Here is a 15,981-nt window from a genome sequence, read left to right on the forward strand (position 1 = left end):
CCCCCCCTACTAGAATCTTGGGAACTTAAATATCCCCGTATAGATTAGAAACTTGATCTTATACATTCTCCATGATTAGCATTAAGAGAAAAAATATAAACAAATTGTTGGCACTTCGTGCAGATAATTTTACTCGATCAACTTCAACAAAGTAACATAGATAAATTTTACCGAAAAATCGATTATTTAATGCACTTTATGTCAAATTAGGTATAGAGCTCTTCGAGGGGGAGGGCAAAACAAAAAGCTTGAAGATCATGATTATTAAGTTTTAAAAAGTAAGAAATTTTTTCTTTTTTAATAGAGTGAAATTCACATATATTCATATATATATATGTATAATAAAGGACAATGATGGAAATAAATCCATTTTTACTCATTTATGCAATTAGTGATGTTACGATTTTATTAGCAATAGCTGTTAAAAAGTCTCAAATCACAGTGGACAACCTAAAGGGTTTAAATTAAGAAAGATGAAAGCTGTAAGCATGGTAAAGGAAGCCTTTTATTTGATTAAGTTTGTTAATGCCAGAGATGACGGGAAATTGAAATCAAGCCCAGCTAAAACCTAAAATTCGATGTAAATCATGAATGGTACATGGTACATGGTCGGGGGGGAGGGGGGGTGAAATAAAATTGTTAAAATTTACCCCCTACAAAAACCTTATTTACGGCCCTGGTAAACTCCAATGAACAAATAATAAATATATATACATATAATATATATATATCAGTTGAAACACAACAATCTTCTGACATAAGTTACATCAGACATATATTTTACCGTTGTATTTTACCCAATATATGTAGTCCTACAACTCCATTCATTAATAGTTTAAATACAATTTTCATTTCATTTCAAATTTAAATTTTTTCGGGTTTGAAAGTTTATTAGTGCCAATAAATTTTTTTTCAAATAATGATATAGATTTTTTTTCATTTATTTTTCATAATATATTTTTCAGGGGGCCTGCTCACTAAAAGAGTTTGTTTTTTAATAATATGTGAGTTAAATATATTAAAATTTTTAGTTTAATGTTTTGAGGTTGATGCTTTTTGGATAATATACCATTAAATAAATTTTAGTTTCATTCTAATTACTACAGTTATAAATATCCCTGTAATATGATAAATATGAATAAACGGTTTTAAACACATTTTTGTTTGAGGTTTTTAGTGAATGTAAAGTTACTATCAAGGTTTATGTAGGACTATATTCTGAAAGGTTAATCATTTTTTATTTCTTTTTATTAAAAAATGTCGAAAGATTTTTTTAATTTGTAACTTGTATTTGGTTAGTATGCTCAGAGGTCAAAACTGTCGTTAATCTTGAAGGTTAGATCTCGATAACCAATATGGGGAGTTTTTTTTAAGGATCTGTGCTTAATCCCTCGATTAAGGTCATAACTTATGATGAGGAATTAATAAACAAATTAGGTCTGCATGAAGATTAAAATACAAACCAGAATTCCAACAAAGAAGTTCTTGGTTCTGAACATTTCTGGAGATATATTTATTAAGTAGAAATCTTACAATAAAATTCAAAATCTATAGAGTCCCAAGTTTTTTGTGGGACCTCACATGATCCCAGGAAAGGGTTATAAGGATGCTCAGATTTACAAAAAAAATTATAAAGCCGCAAAATAAAATATTTATAATCGTATAATGGAAGAGAAAATACTGAAAAATTGACAACAATGGGACCTCAGAGTCAAGGAAAGCTTTACATTGAGGTTTAGAATTGGAAAAATTTTGATTTTTATAAAATCCATGGAGGGGAAATCGACGAAAGAGTAACAATTACAAGTTAAAATAGAAGATTGACACGAAGCGCCCTGGATACCTAGTTTAATAAATATATGAAGACAACAATTGTTTACTTGTTACTATTACAATGCAACTTCTTAAATAATCTAAGGAAGAGTGTGCACAATGGAGCCTTGAAATGCACTTAACAATTGTTTCTCTGTTTCGGTATCTTTCCTTTTAGTGTTATCTTGCTCCGCGTTCATATCTCTTCATCTATCAGCTAGTCGTGAGTTATGAATATGTTACCTTAGAAAGTACAAAACAGCTATACAAAAATGTTTAAAAGGTATTCGAAAATAAACGGACATTTTTAACGGGAGTTCAAATATATGCACACATATTTGACGGGAGTTCAGTTAAACATGAAAGTATGTAATGGGAGTTCAGATAAACATAAAAATATGTAAAGAGAGTTCAGATAAACATGAAAGTATGTAAAGGGAGTTCAGTTAAACATGAAGTATGTAAAGGGAGTTCAGATAAACATGAAAATATGTAAAGTGAGTTCAGTTAAACATGAAAGTATGTAAAGGGAGTTCAGATAAACATGAAAATATGTAAAGAGAAATCAGATAAACATGAAGTATGTAAAGGGAGTTCAGATAAACATGAACGTATGTAAAGTGAGTTCAGATAAACATTAAAGTATATAAAGAGAGTTCAGATAAACATGAACGCATGTAAAGGGAGTTCAGATAAACATGAAGTATGTAAAGGGAGTTCAGATAGACATGAACGTATGTAAAGTGAGTTCAGATAAACATGAACGTATGTAAAGTGAGTTCAGATAAGCATGAAAATATGTAAAGGGAGTTCAGATAAACATGGAAAGTATGTAAAGGGAGTTCAGATAAACATGAAAGTATGTAAAGTGAGTTCAGATAAACATGAAAATATGTAAAGGGAGTTCAGATAAACATTAAAGTATGTAAAGGGAGTTCAGATAAACATTAAAGTATGTAAGGGAGTTCAGATAAACATGGAAATATGTAAAGGGAGTTCAGATAAACATGAAGTATGTAAAGTGAGTTCAGATAAACATGAAAGTATGTAAAGGGAGTTCAGATAAACATTAAAGTATGTAAAGTGAGTTCAGATAAACATGAACGTATGTAAAGTGAGTTCAGATAAACATGAAAATATGTAAAGGGAGTTCAGATAAACATGAAGTATGTAAAGTGAGTTCAGATAAACATTAAGGTATGTAAAGTGAGTTCAGATAAACATGAACGTATGTAAAGTGAGTTCAGATAAACATGAAAATATGTAAAGTGAGTTCAGATAAACATTAAAGTATGTAAAGAGAGTTCAGGTAAACATTAAAGTATGTAAGGGAGTTCAGATAAGCATGAAAATATGTAAAGGGAGTTCAGATAAACATTAAAGTATGTAAAGAGAGTTCAGATAAACATTAAAGTATGTAAGGGAGTTCAGATAAACATGGAAATATGTAAAGGGAGTTTAGATAAACATGAAGTATGTAAAGTGAGTTCAGATAAACATTAAAGTATGTAAAGGGAGTTCAGATAAACATTACAGTATGTAAAGGGAGTCAGATAAACATGAAGTATGTAAAGTGAGTTCAGATAAACATGAAAGTATGTAAAGTGAGTTCAGATAAACATGAAGTATGTAAAGAGTGTTAAGATAAACATTAAAGTATGTAAAGGGAGTTCAGATAAACATTAAAGTATGTAAAGGGAGTTCAGATAAACATGAACGTATGTAAAGTGAGTTCAGATAAACATTAAAGTATGTAAAGAGAGTTCAGATAAACATGGAAATAAGTAAAGGGAGTTCAGATAAACATGAAGTATGTAAAGTGAGTTCAGATAAACATGAAAGTATGTAAAGAGAGTTCAGACAAACATGAACGTATGTAAAGTGAGTTCAGATAAACATTAAAGTATGTAAAGGGAGTTCATATAAACATGAAAGTATGTAAAGTGAGTTCAGATAAACATGAAGTATGTAAAGAGAGTTCAGATAAACATTAAAGTATGTAAAGGGAGTTCAGATAAACATGAAAATATGTAAAGGGAGTTCAGATAAACATGAAGTATGTAAAGGGAGTTCAGATAAACATGAAGTATGTAAAGAGAGTTCAGATAAACATTAAAGTATGTAAAGGGAGTTCAGATAATCATTAAAGTATGTAAAGAGAGTTAAGATAAACATGAATGTATGTAAAGGGAGTTTAGATAAACATGAACATATGCATAGGTAATAAAAAAACATGAAAATATTTTAAGATAAATAAGTTCAAAAAATGTTCTCAATATAGACTAAAACCTGTATATGCCCCTAATTTAATATTACACTAAAAAACTTCGAAATTATAAACATCATTCGTAAATGCAGGGTGTTCTACTAAACATATGACGGTAACAAGACGACTTGAAGGTCGTCTTAGATATTGGAAATTATTGGTGACATTTGGTCGTCAACTTGATTTAAAATGTATGATTTTTAAAACAATAACCACAAAATACCCTTGGCATTTTCAAAATGTTGTCTGCCTTTTTTGTACATTCAATATTCTTCATATCTCGGGTAATTTTGAAAGCACAAAAAAGGCAGACCACATTTTTGAAATAACAGGATTTACATCTGAAATTAGGTTGACAAAGAAATGCATTATTTTTCAAATTATATCAAATCAAAGACGACATTCAAGTCATCTTGTTAAAGTCATGTTTTGTGGCCCGTGGGACACCCTGTATGTACAAAATTACTGACCACATTATTTCTCATGCATTATCGTTCTTTAGTTACTTCAGTGATAACCAGGAAACTCTAGAATAGGAAGACGACATTAAAGCAATACTGAAGTACATTTGATGTTGTTACAAAGCAAAACTTGAGCCTAAAAGTCGAATTTCTATTCCAGAGTTTTCTGGTTATCACTGTACAACAGGGTGTCCCAAAAAAACATGGGAATTCAGTGACGAATTCGATATCGTCTTTGTTATGAATTAGCAATACCTAATGTATGTATGTAATACCTAATTTCAAAAGCAATAATATTATTATGTCTACTAGAGTTTATTAGGGTAAAAGTTTACTCTGTTTGTATACTGTAATTTTCTTGTTTTACTAAGTACACGCTTATGCAGTCAAAATATAAACAAACAAATGTTAACTATAGCAGACGAAATTCTTGCAGACTACAGCTTTCTCAGTAGGTATCACTATACTAAATCAAAGAATTATCTAAAAAGACGATATCGAATTCGTAACTGAATTCCCATGTTTATTGGGACACCCTGTACATTGTCCGGTCTAAACCTGTTTCTTAAAAATGTTAGAAATTTTTAAAATGTTCAAGTATAATTTCATTCCAGAAAAGAATGTTTAATCGGGCAATATATATTCAGGCCGATCATTGCATTGAAAAGTAATTTAGAAGAGAAGTGCATGGTTACTCACAAAGGATGAGACTGTAAAGACGACCTGAAACTCTTTAAATATGATAATTCTGAATTAAGTATTCTGTCTTAATGAAAGTCGCTTTAAGGCTTATTTATTGATTTGACAAAGAAAGAAACAAGTTTATAGTCGCAAGGAAGCATCAAAATAAAATAAGGAAACAGACAGTATAAATTTTGAAAAGTCTTCTCTGAAGTCTCATCCTTTGTGGGTAACCCTGTTTGTGCAATAGCATTAATTCTGAAGTTCTGAATTTAAAGATAAAGCGTAGCTAGTCTTGTATTAAGTATCACTACAAATTGTTGACTTTAGATATTCCAAACTAAAAATTATGTCGGATCAAATAATTTAGTTCTGAAAAATTAAAGGTTTATAACATCAGGTTACAAAGATTTGGCGATTAGAAAAATTTGAATTAGTGGCAAATACTCAATTTATTTGTTTTTAAAAAGAAATCTGATTATTGAGTTTTCAAATAAGGAAAAATGTCCGTTTATGAATCTTTTTGTTTTTGTTTGTTTGAGACTTGACAAGAACAAGTAAGCAAGCAATCAAAAAAACTTTTGTAAAGAGAGATCTATTCAAGATGTGATATCTATTCAAGATGTGATATTCTCGTATTGCCCTATACATATAGTAGTAGTTGATAAACGTTTATGTTTCTCACTTTTTCTCCACTTTTTTGAAAACCCAATATTGTCTTCGTAATATTGATCTTGACGACATTTTCTTCTTAATATTGATTTTAACGACAATTTTCTTCGTAATATTGATCTTGACGACATTTTCTTCGTAATATTGATTTTAACGACAATTTTCTTCGTAATTCTTGACGACATTTTCTTCGTAATATTGATTTTAACGACAATTTTCTTCGTAATATTGATTTTAACGACAATTTTCTTCGTAATATTGATCTTGACGACATTTTCTTCGTAATATTGATTTTAACGACAATTTTCTTCGTAATGTTGATCTTAACGACATTTTCATCGTATTATTGATCTTGACGACATTTTCTTTGTAATGTTGATCTTAACGACATTTTCTTCGTAATATTGATCTTAACGACATTGTCTTTGTAGTATTGATCTTAACAACATCTTCTTCGTAATATTGATCTTAATGACATTTTCTTCGTAATATTGATCTTAACGAAATTTTCTTCGTAATATTGATCTTAACGACATTTTCTTCGTAATATTGATCTTAACGACATTTTCTCTGTAATATTGATTTTAACGACATTTTCTTCGTAATGTTGATCTTAGGATCTTATTGATTTTAGGAGTATTCCGTAACATTCTTTGAATAATTTTGAACAAAATGACCGAAATTTCTAAATGCTTTCACTATTTTGATATTTCATAATGTTAGGTTTTGTATTAAAAGTGTGTTGATTCTACATTTTTGTATCTTGTAATGTTACTAAAATTCTTAATATAACATGCTTGGTGTTTAGACTATGGATGCGAAGAAATATTAACCACTTATTTATTTTGATGTTATCTTTTATATCTTCCATATCTACCATATCTACCATATCTACCATATCTTCCATATCTACCATATCTACCATATCTACCATATCTTCCATATCTACCATATCTACCATATCTACCATATCTTCCATATCTTCCATATCTACCATATCTTCCATATCTTCCATATCTTCCATATCTACCATATCTTCCATATCTTCCATATCTACCATATCTTCCATATCTTCCATATCTTCCATATCTTCCATATCTACCATATTTGCAACACTTGTCAGACCAAAAAACGTGACATCTAAGAATCTGCAAGTACGTATCCAAATAGAAAAATGGTAGTTGAGAGATAAAATTTCAATTACAACATTCTTTTGTGTGGCAACCCTGCCACGTACCCCTAGAATTAATTCACATAGTTATTATCTAACTATAATATTCACATAGTTATTATCTAACTATAATATTATCTAACTATAATATTATCTAACTATAATATTATCTAACTATAATATTATCTAACTATAATATTATCTAACTATAATATTTGTATTTAAATCATACAGGATTACCTACAAAGGATGAGACTGTAAAGACGACCTAAATCTCTTTCAATATTTGGATCTGACGGTTGAAATAGATATTCTGCCATAAATTGTGTTTCTTCATAGTTTATATGCAAATAATTGGACAATTAGTAAGAGTTAAGTTATCATAAATATAAGGAAACAGATATTTGCCATACACAATAAAAACTGGTCACAAATCACAATACAGATGGTTGATTATTTGTAACAGCTCATCTCTTTCAAAACCAGGAACTTCAATTTTATTTGATTTAAACAGCTAGATCAGAATTCATTTAAAAAGGGAAATTTTTTTCATCCGAAATGTTTTCAAAAGTTAAATTACTTTTTAAAAACAGTTTTGTTAGATCACTTGGATAAGAATTAAAATTTTGTTTGGACAATATTTTTGCTAGAAATCGTCATTAAATTGTTCTGAAAAACAATCTGATAGCTCACTCTGTTATAAACATGTGAAAGAAGGATACAAATCGCAAAGACAGCATGGTCTTTAAGTGTAGATTTTCCAAGGTGGTATGTCGTCTCCTAAGACCTCATGACGTCACTGATTGCCTATCTATCTTAGAAGATTTTCCGTACATTGGAGTGCATGGAGAGTAACCATGACCTTTGTTACAGTCTTGAGATTTTCTGACATTGGTTTAATTAATTCACGAAACCTCTCTCCTTTAAAACCGGGGTTAAAGAAGATCAAGGACCGAATATAATAAATTGGAGAAGTTCGCTGAACTACATCTACCACGGTTCAAATCCTAAATCACCGATTATAATCTTCAAAAAATTTTTACTTTGAGCCTGTGATTCAGGATTTGAACCAGTGTTAGGAAGTTCAACGACCTCTTTCCTTGTTATTAAATTCCTTTTAAATTATACATTTTTACTATGTATTCATCAATTATATATATATAATTATGTAATTGCACTATTAAATTACTCAAAACATGCTTTTACAATGTTTAGAATCATCCTTCTTTTTCATCATTTAATTCATTATGATATAATTATGTAATTGCACTATTAAATTACTCAAAACATGCTTTTACGATGTTTAGAATCATCCTTTTTCACTATTTCTATTCATTATGATATGTAATTATTATGTAATTGCACTATTAAATTATTCAAAACATGCTTTTACGATGTTTAGAATCATCCTTTTTCCATTTCTATTCATTATGATATGTAATTATAATGTAATTGCACTATTAAATTATCCAAAACATGCTTTTTTACGATGTCTAGAATCATCCTTTTTCACTATTTCCATTCATTATGATATAATTATGTAATTGCACAATTAAATTACTTAAAACATGCTTTTGCGATTTTTAGAATCATCCTTTTTCACTATTTCTATTTAGTATGATATGTAATTATAATGTAAATGCACAATTAAATTACTCAAAACATGCTTTTACGATGTTTAGAATCATCCTTTTTCATTATTTAATTCATTATGATATAATTATGTAAATGCACTATTAAATTATCTCTATCTCACTGTAAATACGGCGTTAAACTCTTAAAACATGACGATTTTGAAGTTCATTTTGTCTTCTGCCTTCATTATGGACTTTCTCTATAACTTTTAATTTAAGACAAAGAAAAAGAATAGTTGCGGAAAACCATGCTTTAATAAAACAAACACTTAAACAGAAACATAATAATAATCATAATTACAATGAAAAAGAAAAAAGTATTTTAACGTGACGTACAGTCATCTGTCAAGTCTCATCCTTTGTGGTTAACCCTATACCATTGGGACTTAAAAAATAAGATTACTATTTCTGTAATTAAAATAAACAAATATAAGTACATTAAATTGAGGTTTATAGCTCCTTCATCTGATACACTATGATTAATAAATGTTTCGAAAAAAACAAGCATAATGCGAACCTTTTTGTTGCAATTATTTTGATTATTTATACATCCATTTCGGAACTGTCTGCGTATTTCTGGGCGGGTAAAACAATGTTGCATAACGCTGGTGTTGATGAGAAATGTTCAAAACAAAAACTATTGGTTGTATTTTGACTTTGTTATTTTCATGGAGAAATAAATACAGACGTCTTTCCACCCCCTTTCCATATGCATTAGTGGAGAAATGTCTGTGTGAGTGTGGGGTATAGATATTGGATAGGCATTTGAAAGACGTAAAAAAAGAAGTTATATATTGCAAACCCATCATGGTAGAATAGAATTTATAGAATTAATGAAAAAAAGGTAGAATTAATGTACAAAAGAGGTAGAATTAATGAATAAAAAAGGTAAAATTAATTTTTAAAAGAGGTAGAATTAATTTTTAAAAGAGGTAAAATTAATTTTTAAAAGAGGTAGAATTAACGAATAAAAGAGGTAGAATTGATGAAAAAAAGAGGTAGAGTTAATTATTAACAGAGGTAGAATTAAGAAATAAAAGAGATAGAATTAATTAATAAAAGAGGTAGAATTAATGAATACAAGAGGTACAATTTATCAATAAAAGAGGTAGATTAATTAATAAAGAGGTAGAATTAATGAATAAAAGAGGTAGAATTAATTTTTAAAAGAGGTAGAATTAACGGATAAAAGAGGTAGAATTGATAAATAGAAAAGGTAGAATTAAGGAATAAAAGAGGAAGAATTGATAAAAAAAGAGGTAGAATTAATGAATAACAGAGGTAGAATTAAGAAATAAAAGAGGTAGAATTAATGAATAGAAGAGGTAGAAGTAATGAATAAAAGAAGTAGAAGTAATATATAAAAGAGGTAGAATTAAGAAATAAAAGAAGTAGAATTAATGTATAAAAGTGATATAATTAACGAATAAAAGATGTAGAATTAATGAATAAAAATGGTAGAATTAATGAATAAAAGTGGTAGAATAAATGAATAAAAGAGGTAGAATTAAGGAATAAAAGAGGTAGAATTAATGAATAAAAAAGGCAGAATTAACGAATAAAAGAGGTAGAATTAATGAATAAAAGTGGTAGAATTAACGAAGAAAAGAAGTAGAATTAATAAATAAAAGAGATAGAATTAATGAATAAAAGTCTGAATGAATATATATATATATATATTCCCTGCATACCTCTGCACCTCTGCCAACTCAAAGCCCAAATTATACCTGGCAGAAAATTTGCAAAACATATTTTATAATTTGCCTGCAAGAAACTGCGGATCAATGCGCTAGGGTCTTTAAACTTATCAGATTGAGTATTTGAAAACTATTTAAACCGCGTGTCAAAAATATCAATTAAGGGGTTTCTGCAAGGGCGTGGGGGGGGGGTTCACTGATTTAAAAATAGTAAACAAAGCAATTGAATAGAAGATTTATCATAATTGTGTCATCATACGCATAGTCACTTTTTATTCAACTTATACCCAGCCTTGTCTGGAAGTATTTTTTGTTTACAAAAGTCGACCTTCTCAATTCAAAACTTTTAAATTAAGTTAAGAACTTTCCAGTATTCTACCTAATCAAAATTTGAGTCAAATCGGTCAAAGGGTTTATGAATTAAAATCAGAAATACAAAGAGACAAGCTAACAGAGATTACTACCTCAAATATATAGATTAGAACCATGGGAAATTTTTGTCTATTAAGACATAGATTTACATAGATAATTTACACAGTTAATTTACATAGATAATTTACACAGTCCTTTTTATTTGAATTTGATGACATATATATTTATTAATAGTGCATAAAAATATAATTATTAGTTTTTTCAACCTTTTCATTTGACTTCAAAGGGACAGACTGGCTTTGAAATGTAGTTAAACTGAGTATGCAGTGTCCTAGACAAATTCTTTATGGATTCATTTGAGACATATAAAACGTTTCCACGATGTATTATTACTGAGTTTTAGCCCAAAGTCGACGTTCAAAATCATGAATTTGGGTGGGTACTGGGTACGTTTCCAGAATTGTTTTTTTAATTGTTAAATAACGACGACGAAAAATATGGTAAAACTCTATAGTTAACTAATTAGATGTTTAGGAACATATTTCTCGACGAAATTTGACAATAAATCGAAGTTAGAATTAATTATTTCCTTTTTCATCATTATATTGAATTTCTTATTTTCTATGAATTTGTTCGCAGATTTCTTCAAACTCTTCAAATGTCGTCTATTTCAGAAAATCTGCAGAAAATGTTTTTGATTAAAGAGAGATTATAGAGATTCTGAAAACGTATCCATCCACCCAAAAGTACGATTTTAACGATTTTCGACTTTGCGCTCAAACTCAGGATTTACAGATCTTTAAAAAGTTTAATATGTCTCAAATGAATCCTAAAGAATTTGTCCACAACACTGCATACTCAGTTCAAGTACCTAACATAAAACCTTTAAAGCCCCTTATTAAGGCCCTACAAAAGGGTAAAAATTAAAATTCAATATTCTAAGACATTGGGAAAATGGCATCTTTCTTATTATTTAACCATGTCATAACTTTATGCGATTTCAGATTAAAAATTTCATTTGTTAAAAAAAAATGTCGTAACAATAAACATTTCTACCAATTTATTTCAACCCGAGCAAGATCATTCTGATATCTCGGATTTAAAGTTAAAAATGGAGGTTCTAATATGAGATAAAGCCGTGTTGGTCACCTCGTTCCTGTGGTTTCTAGTGTTTAGTTTCAAACACATTGCAATAAATACTTTAAAGTCGGATGCACCTGGTTTATTTTCTCAGAAACATATTTAGTATAAATACCAGAACATTAGATCTTACCTGCCTTCATAATTCAATCCTATACTACACAGGAAACGCTTTGTTACAGAAAACGTTATGTGTTAGGAGTCGTTTGGTTGGTTATAGAAATATTAAGCGAGGAAACGTTCAGTATGTGCTTCCTGGTTTAAGGATGAAAGGTGGTTCATTCGACACAAGAAGTTGTTTTGTGTAGAGTTATATAGTCTCATATTGTGTGGGTAACCCTGTATCTTACTCAGTAACACCAATTAGTGCCTTCTGACACTGAGTCTTATTTGCTAAAAATATTATCTTTTTAAAAGATCAACAAACATAATTTCATCCAGTTATTAATATCATAATCTATATATAAAGCTTTTGCATTCTTTTAGTTAATAGTATGCTTAAACGGAATTTCAAGTGACCCTCCATTAATAGAATGCCATGTGTTATTCACAACGTAATCATTATAAGCTATGTCTAAATGAGTTTGAATTAGATGTCCATATTTTTGTTTTTCAAAACTGATTATTTTAATTTGTAGTTTCTCTACAAAAGTTACTCGCGCATTTCTTGCTTCAGAGACAAAGGAGAGATGATCAGAATTTAACACGTTTCATTCCAGACAAACGAGGATTTCTTCCACATTACTGATAAGAATAAATTTTCACTTTCAGGGGTACCGTTGTCACCTTGTGATTTATGACAACAGTCCTTAAGTCACGTGATTCGTATACTGCACTGCCATTGGCTTAAGTTCTGGTGACGTAATACGGACTATGTGTAATAATATTATCAGTTATATCTATTATAAATGCAAAATAAAAATTTAAAAAATTATAATGGTAGCAAACCTGAGATTCTCAGGCTCCTGTGGGATATAATCGTTTTCAGATTGGTTTCATATTTGTTGAATATGATCTACTTTCATACAAAATATATATATGAATTTTCGTATAATTTTGACACAGTTTTATAGCAATTTCTCGAGACAGGAACATCTTATATGTATTGTTCAACGCCATGAGATTATCAGGTTTCATCCTATACCCCCTTTCATTTTTCCTTTACAGTCCCTTTAAATGTACGACCAACATTGTTAAGCATTAAATAAAAGGAAATTAGTTGAAATATCAATTTGTTTTTAATATAATAAAACAAGACATTTGTATTTTATTGCGTATAGCCGGCCAAACGACTGGACCGATTGGGATGACATTTTTATGGACACTCATGGGTGGCCGGGGGGTGTTATATGCAAAAAAAAATTTCAACATTTTTTTCCTTCAAAATATAACATTTTATTCCTTCAAAATTTTGTTTGAAATTTTTTTTCCACGGGCAACGCCGGGCTCTTCAGCTAGTTTTTAATATTTTCGAGAACCTTGGTTTTTGTTAATTAGGGATATTATAGATTGTTTAGAAAGGGGGGGGGGGGTTAGTTAATAGTGTATACAACATAATTTCAAAAATGATTTTATCTTTTTGATAGAATTCACTGATACTGAAATTCTAGTGGTATAATTATATAAAGAAAAGAATTTGTAATTGTACCAAACATTTAAACTATGCATTGGTTGAACATGTAAACAAACCATAAACAAACCGTAAACAAACTGTAAAAAAATCGTAAACAAACCATGAACAAACCGTAAACAAACCGTAAACAAACCGTAAACAAACCGTAAACAAACCGTAAACAAACCATAAACAAACCGTAAACAAATCGTAAACAAACTGTAAACAAACCGTAAACAAACCGTAAACAACCCGTAAACAAACCGTAAACAAACCGTTAACAAACCGTAAAGAGACCGTAAACAAGCTGTAAACAAACCGTAAACAAACCGTAAACAAAAACAAAACATATAAAAATTCACTAAATATTATATATATATGCATAAATTTAGTTGATATAGGGTGTCCCCAAAAATAATACTCTGTAGTAGGGGTATTGGGTGTTGAGGGAACAATTTTCGCTTAATTTTTACAATCAAGGTGTCATTCGAAAGCTATCAGCAACAGTCATGAGGGTAATTTATGTAAAACTAACTTGGAAACCCAGCTTTAACTGGAAACTGTACTTTCCCTAAAAATGAAAAATTTAAGGGAAATCGGTCAACGGGTTTCTGATTTACTGTCGGACATAGAAACAAACAAACAGAAAGTACTACTATATAGATTTGAATATTTGTCCATAGTTAAGGATATGTATCTATATAAGATAATATATGTAATAATATTTCAAGAATTTTCCAGGTTAAATTCACTTCATGCGTAATTCCTGTAATCCCGAATATAGAAAATATAAATATAATGTATTTATAGTAAATAAAACCTACGAATAGGCCATCCTGGATTTAATTCCTTTCTTCAATTTGAATTCAATCGAATTTTGTTCTATAATTCAACATTCTTTTTAATTATGGGTTTGTCTTTTTTTTAAATTTTTCCTTAAAAATTCAAAATCAATAAATATAAAAGAGAAAATGCTAAAACTTTATGTTTTTATTTCAACTTTTAATTGTGACTTAATCTTTTAGCTGTTTGTCTTTGATAAAAGAAAAAAAATTTGTTACGGATTTCCGGTATTTTTTCCTGGATTTTTTTTACGAAAAATCAAAAATGTTTGGTGATAATTTTTTGTAATTCATGACCCTTCCCGGGGTTCATGAATTACAAAAAATAAGGTCCCACAAAGAATATGGACCTGATCGGTTCAGCCGTTTTGACGATTATCGGTTACGAAAAACCAAACAGATAGGTCAAATTGTGATCTAAAGTTACAGCTTTGCCGGGATAAGAACGGAAACTGTTAAATCTGCGTGAGGCACGGAGCGCTCAAGATTTAAACCCTGCTAAATTCTTAGCGATATATCAGAAATCAATAGCTGTGTATGATTATGAATTAAAAAAAATAATGACTCATGTTATTAATTTTTAAATTTCGAAATATAAAATGTAAAAAAAAGAATTTTTTTTTACTTATTGGTGTGCTTTTTATCAAGCGTAAGGTTTCTATCTTTGATATCTCAATATCTGAATCTCCGAACACCTGTTTTTACAGCAAATAAACCCCGTGTTATTATCAAATAAAAGGTTTTACAACATGTACCATTTAGTGGTACATCTTTGTAACCATAATCCTATTTTTATTCATATCGTAAAAATTAAATATTTTTGTTAGTTTGTCCTCTCAAGCCCGAGTTCAAATTTGTAAGCCCTTACAAAAAAATTTATCCCCAGAAAATAAAGTTAAAGACCCGTAAGTCTGACTAAGCCCCTAAGACCCCTGAAGGAGAAACGTCATAATCATCATTTTAAAATAACCCAGACAATAATTGTAATAAATTGGCAAGAATATTTACAGGGTGAACAAAAATAAATTAACACAAAAAAATATGAGTCAAAAAAATTTATCAGACTCAAAGCTTCGTTTTAAAACTAAAACCCGCAAATATTTTTTTTTTGACGGGGTGTCGATAAAAAAGGTTTTTTTTGATAATCTCTACTCCGATTAAATGGTTGGATCTGAGATGCAAAATTGATGGAAGAAAAGATAGATAGATAGATAGTAATAAGTATCTAGCTAGAAGGCTGTATTATATATCTAACGAGTGTAATGACCACATTTAATTTAAACCGTATAAACTGTTCAGTGCCCCTACTTACCTGTTCCTTAATCACAAACAGCAATTATTATTATTATTATTATTATTATCATTTTTATTATTATCATAACTATTATTATAGATATATGCTAGTATATAGATAGATATATAGTTAGTATATAGCTAGTGCCAGCCCCTACGTACCTAATCCTAAATCATATGCAGCAATTATTATTAAAAATCAAAAAACTTGGCCATGTTCATATCTCAGAGAATAGGATACTAAGCGAGGTGTAATGGATTTCCAAAAACCATTTTCTGTGCAAAATTGTTATTTAAATCTTTTCTTATGAGATCCGTCACAAAAAAA

Source organism: Eurytemora carolleeae, unplaced genomic scaffold, assembly GCF_000591075.1.
Source record: "Eurytemora carolleeae unplaced genomic scaffold, Eaff_2.0 scaffold638, whole genome shotgun sequence".
NCBI lineage: Eukaryota > Metazoa > Arthropoda > Copepoda > Calanoida > Temoridae > Eurytemora > Eurytemora carolleeae.